Source organism: Suncus etruscus, chromosome 1 (assembly GCF_024139225.1).
Source record: "Suncus etruscus isolate mSunEtr1 chromosome 1, mSunEtr1.pri.cur, whole genome shotgun sequence".
NCBI lineage: Eukaryota > Metazoa > Chordata > Mammalia > Eulipotyphla > Soricidae > Suncus > Suncus etruscus.
Window position 1 is genome coordinate 189,389,798 of NC_064848.1, and position 13,248 is coordinate 189,403,045.

At 51.0% G+C, this 13,248-nt stretch overlaps 2 protein-coding genes across 2 annotated transcripts in view; both read right to left on the bottom strand.

Annotated features, from left to right (window-relative positions):
• RAB5C (RAB5C, member RAS oncogene family) overlaps positions 1-9,000 on the bottom strand; it is a 32,728-nt gene extending 23,728 nt beyond the window's left edge. The window contains exon 1 of the mRNA XM_049781305.1: positions 8,881-9,000. The gene's annotated coding sequence lies outside the window, so the exon portion shown is untranslated. The remainder of the gene's footprint in view (positions 1-8,880) is intronic.
• LOC126016963 (signal transducer and activator of transcription 5B) overlaps positions 1-13,248 on the bottom strand; it is a 131,149-nt gene that overhangs the window by 40,471 nt on the left and 77,430 nt on the right. The gene's annotated exons all lie outside the window — the stretch shown is intronic.

Below are 13,248 nucleotides of genomic sequence, written 5' to 3' on the forward strand. Positions count from 1 at the left end.
GAGAGAGATAGTATAGCAGGCTGGATGCTTGCCTTGCATGCAGCCAATCCAGTTTTGATCCTTGGCATCCCATATGACCCCCTGAGTCCTGCCAGGAATGATTCCTGAATGAAGAGGCACTGGATGTGGCCATAAAATGAAAACTAAATACATTTTAAAAATAAAACAAATCTGAAATGATTTTTAATAATAGGAGCTGAATGGAGAGATACCATGGAGGTAAGGCGTTTGCCTTTCATGCAGAAGGACAGGTATTCAAATCCCAGCACCCCATATGGTCCCCTGTGCCTGCCAGGGGCGATTTCTGAGCATGGAGCCAGGAGTAACCCCTGAGCACTGGCAGGTGTAATTCAAAAAAAAAAAAAAAATAGAAGCTGAAGAAATAGTACAGAACGTAGGGTACTTGCTTTGGACAGAGCCAACTTGTGGTTCAATCCCTGACATTCCATATGATTCCTACAAACCCTACCAAGAGATCACCCTGAACTCAGAGCCAGGAGTAGGCCCTTAAGCATTGCCAGGTATGGCCCAAAATTCCAAATAAATTAATAAAAAGCCGAGACCAGAGCGATAGCACTGGTGGTAGGGCATTTACACATGGCCAACTATGGATGGACTCCAGTTCGATTTCCTGCAACCCATATGGACCCCGAGCCTGCGGGGAGTGACTTCTGAGCAGAGACAGGAGTAATCCCTGAGCATCACCAGGTGTGGACGGACCCCTCCCAAAAGAAACAACAACAAAAATATAAATATTAAAAAAAAGGTGCTCATCTTGGGACATGAGATCCCAAGACCACCAGTGGCCACAAAGCCTCTGTAAAGACAAACAATAAACTTTACACAAAGCAGGGGCAAGGAAAGTGTGGGCAGGAGGCAGGTGAAAGTCATGCCAAGGAGGAAAAAGACCATTTTCTCTGGCAAAGGCACTGCCCATGGGGACTTGGAGCTGGCCTGATGTCCTCAAGAATTCATCAGGTATTGGGTCCCTGTCCCCTCCCAAAGATCTGAACATTAATCTCCTTGCCCCTGCCCTAGGAGGGCAATCTTGGCCCTAAGCTTCCAGGAGAGGCTTCAGCCATAAGAGAACTTGACTAGGGAAACAAGCTGGTGGGAAAATGAATGAAGGAAAGAACACTGGTCTTTGTTAGGCCTTGGATGTATGCAGTTGTTGTTTAGAAGACTGGCCATGTTGTTGAGACCAGAATTCTGCTGCTAGGTTCCCCTTTCTGCATGGACTACAGCAGCTGAACACCATCCCCTATACCTTTTCACAGAAAGGGCCCAGCTCCACAACTTAACCTGCTCAAACTTTCAAGCCACCAAATTTGTTTTAGATCCTGGACCATGTGGCCATATGACCACATATTTTATAGCAGTGTCAATGCAGTAGTATCACAGGAAAATCTAATGGAAAAGTTACATAGAAATCTACCATGGGCCCGGAGAGATAGCTCAGCGGCGTTTGCCTTGCAAGCAGCCGATCCAGGACCAAAGGTGGTTGGTTCAAATCCCGGTGTCCCATATGGTCCCCCGTGCCTGCCAGGAGCTATTTCTGAGCAGACAGCCAGGAGTAACTCCTGAGCACCACCGGGTGTGGCCCAAAAACCAAAAAAACAAAAACAAAATCTACCAAACTCAGTGAGACTGAACAGTGACACAGAAGGCTCAACTAGTACCAACCTCAGCCCAGTAAGTCCTTCCATAGACTTTAATAACATCATGAAGAGATAACAATCATTTAGAATTTACCCATGTTGCTCTATGTTTTGTTAATTCCATTTGCATTTGTGTTGTAACAAGTAATATGAAGTAAATTTTTTTGTGCCTAATGAAGGTAGGCTATGGTGGTGGGTGGGAGACTGGGGACAGTGGGATTGATGTTTGAACATTTACTGCTTTTTGGGGGAGGGCCACACCCGGCAGTGCACATAAATTGCTCCTGGCAGGTCCAGGGAACCATATGGATTCTGGGATCAAACCTGGGTCTGTCCAGGGCCGGCCGCATGCAAGGCAAATGCCCTACCACTATACTATCACTCTGGCCCCTGAACATTTACTGCTTTAAACAGCTGTATTATGGAACAACTTGATAAGTCACATTTATACAAAATATTAGGGAAAAAAACTATAGGGTACTGCCACAGGAACTTATGCTGTTCATATCATCAGCCAGTGGTATAAGCATCTTTTTTACTGAGCATGTCACACAGAATCAGATTTTCCAAGACTCTCTTGTGTGTAGTGGGAAGAGGATAATCCCCAAAGTCTACAGCTACAGGGTGGGAGGCTGCAAGACTGGACCTGTGCAAGTGGAGAGCCCCCTCTCATCACCTGGGGTGGGGTCTCAACTGCATTTGGCACCATTGGCTCACCCTCATTGAGAATGAGCCCTGGGGCCGGGTAGGTGGCGCTGGAGGTAAGGTGTCTGCCTTGCAAGCGCTAGCCAAGGAAGGACCGCGGTTCGATCCCCCGGCGTCCCATATGGTCCCCCCAAGCCAGGGGCGATTTCTGAGCACATAGCCAGGAGTAACCCCTGAGCGTCAAACGGGTGTGGCCCAAAAACCAAAAAAAAAAAAAAAAAAGAGAATGAGCCCTGTGTGGAGGTACCATGCAGTCCCCAGGGGCTAGAATTCAACTCACTCACCTTGATCCTTGCTAAGTGTGAGCCTTGGCTGGGCACTCACAGCTACCAGACATTGGAGCTGGACAGGTGGGCTGCGGGTGGCCAAAGGCAGGATGCACTCACCTTTCCATGACATCCTTGACTGGACACAGAGATCCAGACAGCTTTCCCTTCTGGAAACCTGGCTGGAGACCCCCATCTTGATACCCTAACTTCTACCCTCCTTGACTGTGCTCTATCTGTCCTTAAACAACTTTCTCAGGGCGAAGGATCCCAGACTCTCCAACCTGAAGCCAGGGAGCCAAGGAAGTAAGTTTTGAAGGAATGGGCTGACATTTCCTTCAAGGCCAAGTTAGGAGGTCTGCCTGTGCCTTAACCCTGCAGTGGTGGCCAGTGAGGAGGTCACAATAGCAGGTTCTGGCCATAATTTGTGTTCTGAGAGGGTGCAGAAGGAGAACAAGGCAGCCCCCCAGGAGTGATGTGTCCTCTGCACCTGGAGGGAAGTCCTTAGCTCAAGGGGGGGACTAGAGTCCTTCACATTCCAACAGGGTTTTGGGTGACACAAGAGACCCAGGCAGCCTAGGGGAAGGGGTGAGGAGGGATGCTGTTAAGTGACTCAAGTTTCCCATTCCAGGGAATGCACACACAGTCTCCATCCTTGAGGGTCAGTCCACACGTGGGCTGTAGAGTGCCTGACAGATTCCAGAGCTCATGAGGTATAGTTTTTACTTGTACTGCAGGTCCCAAAAAAGGGAGATAGGAATACTGGAAGACACCCTCGGGGAAAGGAGGGGACAAAAATAAAAAGAACAGAAAAGAAGAGACCCTCCTCTGTTGCCAGGACTATTATCTGGCTTGCAGGACATCTGGCACCCCAGCATCCTCACTGAAGCAATGGCCCTGAAAAATGCAACTCCCAGATCAAGAGAGAGTATAGTAGGAAGGATGCTGGAGTGCACATGGCCAAGCCAGGTGCAATCCCTGGTATCCTATCATTTGGTTCCCCAAGCACCACCAGGAATAACTCCTGAGTGAAGAGTGAAGTAATTCCTGAGTACCACCGAGTGTCCCACCAAAAAAAAAAAAAAAAAAAAAGGCCCTATAAACCACCCCAAATCAGTCCCACAGCTGTCTGCTGCAAATGAAAGATTGCAACTAGGGGCCCGGAGAAATAGCACAGCGGTGTTTGCCTTGCAAGCAGCCGATCCAGAACCAAAGGTGGTTGGTTCGAATCCCGGTGTCCCATATGGTCCCCCGTGCCTGCCAGGAGCTATTTCTGAGCAGACAGCCAGGAGTAACCCCTGAGCACCGCCGGGTGTGACCCAAAAACCAAAAAAAAAAAAGATTGGGGCCAGGAAGGTGGCGCTAGAGGTAAGGTGTCTGCCTTACAAGCGCTAGCGTAGGACGGACCGCGGTTCGATCCCCGGCGTCCCATATGGTCTCCCCAAGCCAGGGGCGATTTCTGAGCTCATAGCCAGGAGTAACCCCTGAGCGTCAAACGGGTGTGGCCCAAAAACCAAAAAAAAAAAAAAAAAAAAAAAAAGATTGCAACTAGGGTCCAGAAAGATAAAGACAGAGGGTAGGATGCTTGCCTGGCACACCACCACCCTGGTTTCGATTCCCAGCATCCCTCAGGATCCCCCAATCCCAGCCAGAAAAAAGCCTTTGTTCAGCATTTTGAGCCTGACCCAAAAAAAAAAAAAAATAAGATCACCTTCAAGTTTCCCATCTTAGCTCAAAATTATGCTAACTTGGCACTCCCCTATCTAACAGATCCTAGGGCAATTCTAATATCTATGCTTTACTTTTATTTCTAATATTTGGGTTTCAAGAATGGGGCCGGCGAGGTGGCGCTAGAGGTAAGGTGTCTGCCTTGCAAGCGCTAGCCAAGAAAAGATCACAACCTCGGTTCGATCCCCCGGCGTCCCATATGGTCCCTCCAAGCCAGGGGCAATTTCTGAGCACTTAGCCAGGAGTAACCCCTGAGCATCAAATGGGTGTGGCCCGAAAAAAAAAAACCACAAAAACAAAAACAAAAAGAATGGAACCCAGGACCCCCAACAAAGCATGAACTCTACCTAAGTGACATGCCCCAAATCTGTAGGAAAATGGTTTTTCCTACGACAAAACACCCAACCTCAGAAAGGGCAGGGACCCCCAGTGGGAGAAAGCCCACCTCAGCCTTTGCCATCTCATCTGTCGACAACAGCATACACGGCATCGCTGCTCAAAGTCTATAGTAAGAGGAAACAGGCTGGACCAGCAAAGTACCACAAGGAGACATGCAAAGAACTGAATTAGGGTACAGGGTCAATACCCCCACAGGTCTGCCAAGCTGCTGTTCTGGGAAAATGTTCTGTGCCAGGGACTGGACTAGCTCCTGTGCCCTTGATTTCTAGTCCTGCCAGTTAATTTGTATCTTCCCTCTACTGGAAGAAACAGGCCTCAGCAAGGTCACATCAAAGCCATACACTGGTCATCGGGAGAGTCCAGATGACAATCAGTTGACTGCAGCTCTAGAACTTTCTCTCCACCACGACAGTATATTCGGCCAGGGTCCAAGGAGGGAAGCCCTTTCTAAGAAGTATTTGTTTCCTGGAGCTCAAGTCCAGTGACAGTGGTCCTGCTTCCATGTGAACTCTGGTGAAGCCACACTGTTCCCACCAACAGCAGGAGAAAGCAGAAAAGGGGAAAGTGTGTGTGTACGCGTGCATACATGCATGTGTGTGAGTCTATGAAGAGCAACCGACTTGATGGTTCCTGGCACCCCAAACCTGCCTTTAACCTGCTCATTTACTTTAGCCTTCTCAGGTCTACTCATTTTGATTTGCATGCTTCGGGCTTTTAAGTTCCCCAGAAGTAAGTGGTGCACAGATGTCAGTCACTTGGGCCCTGAAGAACACTGAACTGGCACTCAGGACTTTCCGAATAGCAGAGGAGGATGAAAGGGGGTGGGCAGGTAGGTGAAGAGAACAGGAGCAGGGGGAGCCAATGATAAGGATGCTGAAGGGCTACTCACCTGTGTCCTTGTTCCCTTTTTAGTTTGTTTTGGGGCACCACACCCAGGAGTGCTTGGGGGTTACACCTTGTTCTGTGCTAAGGAATTATTCCTGGCGGGCTCAGGGAAACCATATGGGATGAGGGGGATTGAATCTAAGTCAAAGAAAACAGTCTACCCGCTGTATGATGTCTTTAGCCACCCTGCCTTTGCTCTTTCAATCAACAGATAATACGAGGGCCTAATCTTAGGGATGCCAAGACTTGCTTAACCTCAAATCCTGAGCTCCAAACCCTACTATGCCTCCGTGAGTAAAGCAAGCGCTTCAATTTCCTTTAGCATCATCTATAACGTGGAATCATAAATCTGTGTTTCTTTCCAGGTTCTCATGAGGAATATGTAGATAAAGAATAGTTTGAGACTGGAGAGACATAACAGCAGGAAAAGCACCTGCCTTGTAAGTAGCCAGCCCAGGTTTGGGCCCTGGTACCACACAGGGTCCCCCAAGTCCTGTCAGGAGTGACTTCTGGGCACAGAGCCAGGAGTAAGCCCAAAGAAGCACTGGGTATACCCCAAAATCAAGAAAAAGAGAGGGAGAATAAATCGTGCAACTTTTTTTTTTGAGGGGGGGCACACCCGGCATTGCTCAGGGGTTACTCCTGACTGTCTGCTCAGAAATAGCTCCTGGCAGGCACGGGGGACCATATGGGACACCGGGATTCGAACCAACCACCTTTGGTCCTGGATTGGCTGCCTGCTAGGCAAATACCGCCGCTGTGCTATCTCTCCGGGCCCAAATTGTGCAAATTTAAAATGGTTCATGGGGAGAGATGGCTTCAAGAATTGGAACATATAGGGGCTAGAGAGGTGGCGCTAGAGGTAAGGTGTCTGCCTTGCAAGCGCTAGTCAAGGAAGGACCGCGGTTCGATACCCTGGTGTCCCATATGGTCCCCCCAAGAGAGGGGCAATTTCTGAGCACTTAGCCAGGAGTAACCCCTGAGCATCAAACGGGTGTGGCCCAAAAAGAACTAAAAAAAAAAAAAAAAAGAATTGGAGCATATGCCTTACACATGTAAGGCCCCAAGTTCAATTCCTGGCACTACATTGTCACCTTCAGCACTACAGAAAAAAAGCCAGTGTCATATAAAAGGCAAGAGAGGAGAGATTGGGGTGGTTCCCATTCCTAGAGAGAAGGGGCTTCTACTCACCCCACCCCAAGCTCTCCTATTCCTGGCCAGGTTAGAGCTTCTAGAATCTCTGCAAGTTAGAAGTTGCTGCTTCACCTCCCACACACTGATGCTTTCTTGGCTTTTCTTTCAAAAGCCGTTTTCTGGAAGAAAACAGGAAGGCTTCCTCAGAACACTGGGGGCCTGATCCTAGGACTCCCAGATTCCAGACCTGAGTGAGGGTCCACTTCTAAGAACTACATTTTGTCAGCAACCAATGGCCAGTGAGCCTGCACCGCACTGCCCCTACGAGGCCCAGGCGGGAGAGGATAGAGAAATTAAGTTGGCTACAGAAATCTCCTCCAACCACCCACCTAGGAGGCCCAGATCAACAGGGAGCTTGTAATCAGACTGCTGACCCTAAGAAAGAAGGTAGGTGTTTTTGTAACCCACTAGATAATGAAATCAGGAATAAGGAGAAATGAACTTAAAAGAAAAGAAAACCAGGCAATACAAGGTTTTGCTCCAAAGATGGAGGAGTTCGCAGAACAGCCAAAAAGTTCTCAAGGCAGAAAACCTTTAGCACTTCTATGAGTGGAGGGGGTGGGAGCAGAGACAACAGCTCAGAAATGCACAAAGAGAACCTGACTTTCCCTCCCTTCCTCTCTGTAGATAGGAAGGATCAGTCTTGGCCTGAAAGAGGCTGACTGCTCTCAGTAAGGTATGGTCTCTGGCCTGTACTTTGACCACATAACAGAACTTTCCAGCTCCCCCAGCTATTTCACACTTCTAAGTCCTAAGCAACAGGCAAGGATCATATGTCAGGACAGGTTGCCTCTTGGAAAGACTGGAGGACTCGTCACTTCCCGGATTGCATGGGAATTCCCTGAGCTACACGGCTTTGCACAGGAAGAATCCAGAGGTGCCTTTATACTAATCTCAACTTATCTCTCTGTCCTCTACAGTCCATCGGGCTCAGGAAGAAGGGGAGCTGGGCCCTGGGACTAGAAATGGTCTGAACCTATTGATCAGGGGAGAGGAAGTGGGAGAGACAGTGGAGGACCTACCAACTCCAGGCCCTCTTGAGTCTTTCTCTCCACCCTCCGGAGGAGATGACCAGAGTCCCAAAGAGAAGAGGAGGAAGAAGAGGAGGAGAAGGAGGCCCTTCAGAGGCAACTTGAAAAGCATTCACGTGCTCCGAGAGATCTGTGCTGAGCCTGGAGCAAGGAGGGGAGAGGAGGGGCGAGCCAGAGCAGATAATGAATGGGCAGATCCACCCTGATCTGTGATCTGTCCCTAGGATTAAGCAAACATCAGCTATATTTTTCAAAGGCAGGAAGAGGCAGACACTCACCAAACTAGAGAACCTAAGCAGAAGTACCCTTAACCAGAACTGGGGCGTGTGTGTGGGGTGGGCCTGTTCAAAGAAGGGTTCGGGGGTACAAGACCAGAAAACAGCTCATTCCCCAAAGGCTCCAGGAACGTGAAAACGCTGCAGCGGGGGAAGGGGACCCCAACCTGCATGGACAGTCCGGGTACGAGAAAGAGAGAAAGGAACTTGGGAGGAGGGCGTGCAATTTGCAAGGTGCTTTCTCTCCCAGGACATTCGAACCCCCTGCAAAGTGGGGTTCAAATATATATTTTTTCCTAGGGCTACTAGGGAGAGACCACTGTTGGAGTGTTTGTGGGGTGTATGTGTGCAGCAAGAGGGGGGGGGAAGGACAGCAACAGCAGCAGCCAGCAGCACTCTCCCCGCCTCTAAAAGAGAAGGGGAGGGAACAAGTCTTTTCACCCCTGGAAAAAGACCCCCCTAAAGCTGGGAGCAGAGGAGGCAGGCCTTGGCGTCCCACCCCTGGACTAGACAGGCCCAAGGGAGGGCCGGGGTGCTTTCCCAAGGCTCCCCAAAAGCAGGAAAGGGGAGGGGAGATGGGGATCCCCTTTGGCCAGGCGCCTGGGGAGCCCCTTAAGAGGGGGCTACGGGTCGGGGGAGGGGCCAGTACCCCCCTCAGCCTGGCTTGGGCAGAAAGCATGGCTGTCCTGGAGAGGCCTCAACGCGGGCGAGACACGGGCCCCGGGGCGGGCACACTCACGGCGGCTCCGGGGCGGCGGAGTTAGTTACTTCGGGGCTCGGACAGGCGCCGCTCTTCTTTCCCCCGGCGGTGTCCCAGGCTCCGGCCTCCACTTCCGCCTTTCAGCCGCTCCGGATCCGGATCTCCCCCTCCGGCCCGCCCCCTCAGGACGCCCAGGTGATTGACACGGCCGGACAACCAATCAGAAGGCACGCTCGGCCGCCCGCGCAAGAGACGCCAGTCGAGGGCGACGGGGAGGCGAGAGGGCGAGCGCGGGGCATGCCGGGACTTGTAGTTCGCCGAACTGGGCGGAGCCGCTGACCGCCGGTGGACTCGGTTTCAGGGTGGAGCTGGCTGCTGTTGAGGCGGAGCCCAGCCGGGAACTGGGTGAGCGGCACGCAGGCCTAGCCGTCGCGGCTGCGCGCGGGGTTCCAGGCCAGGCTGCCTGGGGTGGGGTGGCGGGAATTGTTGGCGCGTTTTGCAAGAAGACTGTGTTTGTGTGTGCTTGCATTTGTGTGTGTGTTTGTGAGTTTGGAGTATGGGGACCGAGGTGCACCAGAGGACAGTGTGTGTGTGTGTGTGTGTGTGTGTGTGTGTGTGTGTGTGTGTGTGTGTGTGTGTGTGTGTGTGTGTGTCTAGTGTGGACCAGGTGCCCAAAAACCGTACTTGCTCATCAGAGGACAGTCAGTGTATATGTGTGTGTGTGCGCGCTTGCTCATCAGAGGACAATCAGTATGTGTGATGTGTTTGTGTGTGTGTGCTTGTTCATCAGAGGACAGTCAGTGTGTGTGTGTGTGTGTGTGTGTGTGTAATGTGGACCAAGGTGCACCAAAAACCGCGCTTGCTCACCAGAGAAACCCCTGTGCACACTCTGGCAAACTCTGTAAAGGGAGAGGCATGCAATCAGCTCTGGAGACTTTGGTGAGATCAAAGGAAGAGCATCCAGCACAGGGCAGTAAGCCGGGGACTTGACTCCAGCTCAGAATACACCCAGGGCCTTCGACACTCTCTTCATCTCTCTTCTGCCTCCCCCGGTCTGAAACCAGCTCTGGTCGCTGCGGCCAAATACAGAGCCAAACCACGTCTGCTGCTCTGCGCCTGTCATCAGTCCAGATACAGTTGGCGCTGCCACCCCGCCCCCACTAAGTCACAGAACAAGTTTGAGCTGTCCATGTGGGTCATGACATTTTTTTTTGCCTCCTCTGAAGCACTTCAGAATGCTTCTGTGTCCACCCACCTGCTAGCCTCCAACACAAAGACCCACTTCTTAGCTTCTGCATCCGGTCCCCAGAGACATGCCTCAAACCTTGATGCCCCAGAGACTGCTGTGGGCTGTTCCTATGGCACCAGCCAACACTAATCACCCAATAGCCCGGGAGGTGGCTTGTCTGGGATCCCAGGCAGCAAACCTGGCCACACCCACTTCCATCTGGGAGCCAGGTGGACCTTCTAACATCCATGACCACTGCACACATGTCATCAGAGAAATGCAAACTTGGGAAACCCAGCTTGAGAAGGCAAAGAGGGGTCCCTAGCAGGTTTATGGCCAGTGACAACTTCTTCCCCCTGACTCCTGCTGTCTGTGGCCTGCATTGGTGGCCTATGGGGACTATTGGGACCCCCCCTCAATTTCCTGAGGTGAAGCAGGACTCTAGATCTCACTAACAGAGCCTGTGGCTGTGACTTGGGGGGTGGGGGGAAGAGCAGAGGGGCAGTAAAGGGGCCCAGAGTGACTCATTAATCTCTCCACCTCATCCCTGGGGCCACTGGTGGTGAGCTTGAGGTGCCAAGTGGATTGGTTGGCGCCTTGGCTCTTAGGAGAGACTGCAACAGGGCCCTGGGGTGTGGTGGGGGCGTGACTGCACTTCCTCCAAAGCCCTAAGGAGACCAACCCCCAGAAACCAACAACCAGCAGCCACAGCCAACAACTACAAAAATAAAGTTTATTTCCTATCCAAAAGTGGGTCCAGATGTGGGCTTGGCCGCAGAGGGCTGTCCACCGGAGGAGTGTGCGGGGCCCTGAGTGAGACCAGTCAGCAAGTGGGGAGGACAGGCTGAGGTCCTGGAGCATGGAAGGAACAGGGGATGCTGCTGAGGCTTCTTCAAGTTGCTGGTGGCCAGAGACCAACTTCCAAGACAGCCTGTAGAGAGACAGACAGGTGCTGACACACCCAGGCCTGGGAGAGAAATAGATATTATTGGGCCTCAAACAGGTGTCTGTAGAGTTCAAGGAGCTGGGAGCACCCAATAAGGAAGGGACTGCAGGCTGCAAAGGCCAGAGACCAGACAAAGAATTCAAATGAAGTACAGGCCTGAGGGCAGGAGATGATTAAGAAATTGCAACTTGGGGCCAAGAGATAGCACAGCCAGTAGCCGTGTAGGGCTTTTGCCTGGCAAGTGGCTCATCTAGTTAGATCTCCAGCACCATAGCACATCAGGAGTGATTCCTGAGTGCATAACCAGGAGTAGGCCCTGAGCACCACTGGATATGGAACCCAAACAAAACAAAACAAAACAAAAATTTTTGCAACCTCCACCTCACCTCAACACTAAGCTTTTTGTAGCTTCTAGGAACACTGGAATAGCCAGATCTCCCATTTTCTTTCTTTATTTTATTTTATTTTATTTTTTTGGAGTAAACATACCTTGCAGTGCTCAGAGTTTACTCATGCCCCTGTGCTCATGCTTACTCTCTGTGCTTGAGGGAACCTTATGTGGCCCTAGGTCACCGTGTGCCAGGAAAACTTTAGTCCCTATTTCTCCATCTGATAATCTTATTAAACCTGGAATATTTTGGCTTTGATTTGTTTTGTGGCATGCCTGACAGTCCTCAGGAACCAGGTGCTTCTGGGCTATTCTAAGTGGTGCATGGGGGCCATGCAGTGGTCCCAGAAATCAAACCTAGGGGGGCTGGAGTGATAGCACAGTGATAGGGCATTTGCCTTGCATGCAGTCAACCCATACAGACCATGTTTGATTCCGGGCATCCCATATGGTCCCAGAGCCTGGCAGGAGCAATTTCTGAGCACAGAGCCAGGAGTAACCGAGTGCTGCCGGGTGTGGTCCAAAAACAAAATCCTAGGGATTATGTATATAAAACATGGGCTCCTACCTTTTGAACTCTCTCCCAGCCTAGGGATAGATCAGTTTTCCTGTAAATTCTCTTGTGATTGGGTTTTTGTTTGTTTTTTGTTTGGGGGCCACATCTGGCATCACTCAGGGGTTACTCCTGACTCTCTGCTCAGAAATCACTCCTGGCAGGCTCGGAGGACCAAGTGGTGTGCCTGGAATCGAACCAGGTCAGTCCTGGGTTAGCCTCCGTGCAAGGCAAACGCCCTACAGCTGAGCTATCACCTCTCAGAGCTCTCTTGTGATTGTTAATATTACCATCTAATCTGTATTTGTGTAAAATGCTAAAAGAATAATAAAGTGTTTGGAGGTCATCAGATGGATTGATTGGAATGGGCTGAGCCCCTCCACCAGGACTGATAGTGGGAGGCCTAGACATCTTAGATTATTCTAAAAGTCAGGTGGGAGGGTGCTGGAGAGATAGCATGGAGGTAGGGCATTTGCCTTGCATGTAGAAGGATGGTGGTTCGAATCCTGCCATTTCATATGGTCCCCCGAGCCTGCCAGGAGCGATTTCTGAGCGTAGAGCCAGGAGAAACCCTGAGTGCAGCCAGGTGTGACCCAAAAATCTAATTTACTAACTAAAGAAATACAAGTCAGGTGGGAAAGATAGCACAGCAGGGCAGGCACTTATTGTGCATGCGACGGACCCCAAATTCAATCCCAGGCACCACATGTGACTTCCTGAGCATCTGTCAGAAGTGATCCCTGAGCATTAGGAGTTTGCCCTGAGCAGTCAGGTGTGACCACAAAAAAAAAAGGCAATCATTAGAGAACCTGAGAGATAGTGCATTGGGCTGGGGGGCTTGCCTTGCACACAACTAACGGGGTTCAGTTCTTGGCACTCCATATAGTCCCTTGAACACCACCAGGAGTAATCTATCCCTTGGCCAAAAATCAGGAGTAAGCCCTGAGACCTTGGTGTGTCCTCCCCCTAATAAATGAACAATCATAAACATCAGCCAAGCCCTGGGTCTCACCCTTCCCAAGACATTGCCTTCAGGGTCTCTGCTAGAAGCCCTGGGCTTGGCCTGAAGCATTCATGGAGCAAAAAATCTCCCTACTTCACAGTAAGGTCAGCCAACTGTCCCCTGAGGGGAGACCAAATCTCAGCCTGTCCTTGCCTCCACCTTCATTCCCAGCTGGATCTGAGGCCCCTCCCCCTTTCCTCTGCTCCCCCATTCCTACCTTCCTTGGGTCCTGGGGAGAGAGGGGTCGTGCCTTCTACTCCATCCATCCACTGGGCATAGGGTCATCTCG